At 38.9% G+C, this 5,503-nt stretch overlaps 1 pseudogene; it reads left to right on the top strand.

Moving 5' to 3' along the window:
* Nucleotides 1–2,360: 2,360 nt before the first annotated feature.
* On the top strand, nt 2,361–3,601 carry LOC102811320 (annotated as a pseudogene).
* The last annotated feature ends 1,902 nt before the right edge of the window (nt 3,602–5,503 follow it).

Genomic DNA, 5,503 nt, shown 5'->3' with positions numbered 1-5,503 from the left:
ACTGGTACAATGAAAGATACATAGATCAATAGAACAGAATCGAGAACCTAAACATTAACCCATCCATATACAGCCAACTGATTTTTGACAAAGGGCCTAAGAATATAGCATGGGAGGAGAGATAGTCTCTTCAACAGATGGTGCTGGCAGAACTGGAAACTGATATGCAAAAGATTGAATCAAGACCTCTACCTCACACCATATATAAAATCCAACTCAGCATGGATTAAAGACTTAAATGTGAATCCCAGAATTATAAAGGCCATTAATGAAAATATAGGGACAAATTGGATGGCACTAATACAGGGCACACACAGACTATGAAACTTTGTGAAAATTACACAAACAAAAGAATACAAAATAGATGATTGGGACATACTAAAAATTAAAAACTTATGTACATCAAAAGACTTTTTCAAAAGAGTAAGAATAGAAAAAAAAATTGCAACGATTCATCAGACAAGGAACAAATTTCTAAAATATATAGGAAACTGCAACACCTCGACAAGAAAAAGACAAATAACCCAATTAAAAAATAGGCATGGGACATGAACAGACATTACTCCAAGGAGGAGTTTTGGGCAGCCAACAAACATATGAAGAAATGTTCATGCTCACTAGCAATTAGAGAGATGCAAATCAAAACATAATGAGATGTCATTTCATACCAGCAATGACAGTGAAGACCCCAAAAGTTGTTAAGTGCCATTCAGTCAGTTGTGACCCATAGCGACCCTGTATAGGGTTTCCAAGGAGCAACTGATGAGCTTGAACCGCCGACATTGCAGTTCAAATGGCTTTGCAGTCTGACGCAATAACCCATAGCCCCACACCAGGAATTCTAAGAGTTGTTGTTGTTGTTATATGCCGTTGAGTCAGTTACAACTCATAGCGACCCTGTACAAGGTTTCCAAGGCTGTAAATCTTTTTGGTAGCAGAAAGCCTCATCTTTCTCCCGCGGAACAGCTGGTAGTTTCAAACTGCTGACCTTGCAGTTCACAGCCCGATTCGTAACCACTATGCTACCAGAGCTCCTTCATAAATGCAGATGAAGATGCAGAGAGACTGAGATCCTCCTACATGCCTGTTGGGATTACAAAATGGTCCAACCACTCTGGAAAACAGTATGGTGCTTCCTCAAAATGTTGGAATTAGAAATACCTCATGATCCAGCAATTCCTTGACTTGTTATATATCCACAAGAAATATAAGCCATAAGACAAGTAGATATATGCACACCAATGTGCATAGCAGTACAATTTACAATAGCAAAAAGATGGAGACAGCCTAAATGCCCACCAAGAGAAGAATGTATAAACAAACTTTGATTCGTATACAATGGAATAATATGCTACCTTGAAGAATAACAAGGAAGCTGCAAGCCACTGCATAACATGGATGAACCTTGAGGACATTATGCAGAGTGAAATTTGTTTTTTACAAAAGGAGAAATACTGCAATGGACCATTATTGTAAAAGCTTAACAAAAACTACCCACACTAAAAGGAAGAAATAAAGAAAATCATTGCTTGTTACCAGGGTGTATGGGGTACTGTGAGGGGATGGAGGCGTAGGTGGAGCACAGGGTAGAGAATAGGCACAGAATTGTTTAGGTGCGGGCTGGGGGAGGGGGGAGGCAATGCACAAGAAGAGGGAGGGGAAAGGAAGAATAAGGCAGATGGGAGAAGATTTAGGCAGGTTTGCATGAGCTAAGTCGGATAGAGGTAAATAATGCTGTATGTTCAACCTTGAAACAATAGGGATCTGGGATACAGGAATTGAGACGTGGTTTGAATGGGTAAAAAAGGAGACATAATATTAAGATGCTTGGCTATCTTTTGAATCTTGGTTTCCCTTGTCTACTATTGTAAAATAGACACGTGAGGGGGAGAGAAAGGATGACCAGAAACATCACCATAGAAATCTTGTAAGGTTGTCTTCAGGCTAGAAATAATTGGAATACCTCAAATGGGGCTAGGATTTGCTCAGTGATGGAGGCTTCTTGTGAAGCCTCTGCATTGCATAAGACCATCTAGAAACTTCTGAGGTGGGAACTATCCACTTGAAAGGACAAGCAGACCATTCTGGAGTGGTGAGAAAAATAGAGGATACTTCTTAAAACAAAGACCAGGAGGAAAAACAAAAACAAAACAATAATGGCAGGCTGAGTGACTACTATAAAAAGAAGCAAGTTTTTCACACGGGAGCCATCAAGGCAAGTGTCTGGTTCCCTCAGGGCAAACCCCCTTCCAAGACTGAGACTCAAGGGGAATATATCATCAAGCATGTTACCTTGCTGGTGACCAAGTTGGTCTACCATTAAGAGTAAGTGTGGGAGCTTTTTCGTCTCGACAGTCGACATGCCATCCAGACTGTGGAAGACCTGGAAACTTAGAGGCCATGTGAGCCATAGCCATGGCCACATCGACAAGCACCGGAAGCAACCTGGAGGCCAGGGTAATGCTGGTGGTTTGCATCATCATAGGACCAACTTCGACAAATATCATCCAGGTTACTTTGGGAAGGTGGGTATGAGACATTATCACTTGAAGAGGAACCAGAGTTTCTGCCCAACTGTCAACCTTGATAAATTGTAGACCTTGGTCAGTGAGCAGACAAGGGTAAACGCTGTCAAAAATAAGACTGGGACTGCTCTCATCATTGATGTGGTGCGATCCGGTTACTACAAAGTTCTGGGGAAGGGAAACCTCCCAAAACAACCTGTCATCATGAAGGCCAAATCCTTCAGCGGAAGAGATGAGGAGAAGAAGATTAATGGTATTGCGGGGGGGGGGGGGGGGGTTTTTTTTTTTTTTTGTTTTTGGGGGGGGGGGGGGGGAGTTATGTCCTGGTAGCTTGAAACAACATGGAAGTTAATAAAATGTTCAGTGATTTCCCCTTAAAAAAAAAAAAAAGAGTAAGTGGGGGAAAAACAGCAATGAAGTTGTGAGCTAAGTCCAACCACGTTCAATACACTCCTGGGAACCTAGGTGGAGACTTGGTTGGCCAGCACTATGGCAAGACCTGGGGACTCTTGCAACCAGGAAAAGGGACATGGCCACAGAGAACTAGAGCAGAGAGTGAATCATCCAGTAGATATGAAGTGAGGGGAAATGCACAAGAACACCCATACTTGCAGATAGTACCCATTTGACCTTGCTTCAATGGCTGGATGATCATCAGCAAATGCTGTTGAATGAGGATGCATGCAGGGGACTGTAATTATTGCAATGAAATGATGTATGATAGGATGAATGTAAAGCTGATGTTCTCCCATGTAAACTATCACACAATTCACAATAAAAACTTATATATATATATAGGCAATTAGTCACCTATTTCTTTACAAATATTTAAGACAATACAAATTACCAAAAAATAAAACACATGTATTTTACCATACAAGTTGGTTTGTATATCATCTACAAATAAAAATAAGAACACCAAACACATAGAAATGAGTTATCTAAAATTTCAGAGATCCCTCAAAAGTAATGTTATGCGTCATCTTTCCCATTCCCAAACTATTTTACACTCCAAAGTTCATTATTGCTTCTAATTTTGGCTTTTCTCTTTTCAAGTGAAATACCCCTACCCCTAATGACCATGCCTAGTTAGTAAACAAAGGCAAACCATGCTTGTAAAATTCAAGAAAAAACATATAATTTACTTTTATCCTGTCTATGAATATGCTGGAATGGAAAAAAAAAATGTAATAAATGAGATTGTGAGTTACTAATGACTCCTATTACTTTTATGCATTTTAAAATTATTTTTATTCAAACATTACACCACAAATACATAGCTTGACTGCTGATCCAGGATATTTGTGATTGTTAAGGTTTTGTGTCAACTTCGATGAGCCATGTTTCTCATTGGGTTGGTAATTATGTAGTTTGGCAGTTAAGTAATGATGTAATCAGACTAATTTTTTTTAAATCTAGTATAATGTAATCATGTGGATGATACTCTAGAGTATAATACAATCACTTCATGATGAGCTGAATTTCCATGGGTGAATGAACTGCAAGGTCAGTGGTTCAAGCTTACCAGCTGTTCCTTGGAAACCCTATACAGGGTCGCTATGGGTTTGAATCTATTTGACGGCACTTAACAACAACATGGACATTCTGGTAAATTTCTCTGGATTTCTGCTTGTTCTGGATGCTGCATCTGGCTCCAGTTGTTGGAATTTCAGAAAAAAGTGTGTCATATTGCTTGCCAATCTTGGGATTTGGATTCATTAACTTCTTCAGCCTGTGAACCAAAGACTGACATCTGACATCTGATCTACCCATCTTGAGTTTCTCAGCTCTTGAAACTACATGAGTCAGGAGCGGTTACCAATCTGATGTGTGACCCAAAGAGTTATAAATATATAAACTTCTCTTAGAGTCCTGATGTGGCACTGTAGGATCACTAATGGAGTTTCAACCACAAGATTGGTGGTTCACACCCACCAATTGCTCCTTGGAAACTTTATATAGGGTTGCTATGAGTCAGAATGGACTCAACAGCAATTAACAACAGCACATAAGCTTCACTGGTTTTGATTCTTTAGGGAACTTAGCCTAAGGCAGTATTTAAGGAAAGTTTTGGCTTGCTTTTTTAAAGTTTGTGATATGGTAACAGACTATAAAACACATTTTATTTACAGCTATACGCTGAGTTCAGGTATTTTAAGGAGACCAGGCTTACTATGTTTTAATTTTTTGTAGGAGGAAGGGACCTAAGGGAAAGTAAAATCTAAAGAATAAATAAATAAGGTTTCTGTCTTGCTCACACAATATAAAAAAACAAAATCTACCTCTAACTATTCTGACCCTGTTCTTAGCAAGCATGTCAAGTTAAACATAACACAAAATCCACCCCTTCCATATGCCAGGCAAGAGTTGGATATAGAAATCTGTTCAAGGTTTTCATTAGGGTTGGAGGGGAAGTTATTATATATATATAAATTAGAAGCATATAATAGCAGTGATACTAATTACCAGCTTATTATTTTCTTACCTTGTTTCCTGACACTGTCACTTTTCATTTTAACCAAACTTACACCCATAACACACATTACAACCACCACCATTTCCATCACAGACCCTGGCATCAGATGTAGCTCTAGTTATATATGTTTTCTTAATCTCTAGGACTCTTGGTACAGGGCTGTGGGGCTGTGGGTTAATGCACTGGACTGCAAGGTCCTTTTGAACCACAAGGTTGGCAGTTCAAGTTCACCAGCCACTCCTCAGAAACCCTATACAGGGTCATTATGGGGCAGAATCAATTCAATGGCAATTAACAAAAACAATCTTTTAATGTTGTTTTGTTTCTGCTCAGTTCCCAGTGCTAAATAATTGGTTTTTACACTAACCAAGTTTTATATCACTGTTGTAAATAATTAAAGGACACATAAAACACACTCACTAAGTAAAAAAGTATTGCTATTGGGATCAAGTTTATAGAAACACAAATTTATTCCTATCATAACAAATATAAGCAGTTATCT

This window comes from Chrysochloris asiatica, unplaced genomic scaffold (assembly GCF_000296735.1).
Source record: "Chrysochloris asiatica unplaced genomic scaffold, ChrAsi1.0 scaffold00244, whole genome shotgun sequence".
In the NCBI taxonomy this organism is placed as follows: Eukaryota; Metazoa; Chordata; class Mammalia; order Afrosoricida; family Chrysochloridae; genus Chrysochloris; species Chrysochloris asiatica.
Note: the sequence above shows the minus strand (reverse complement) of the source record. Positions and strands in the feature narration are given on the sequence as shown.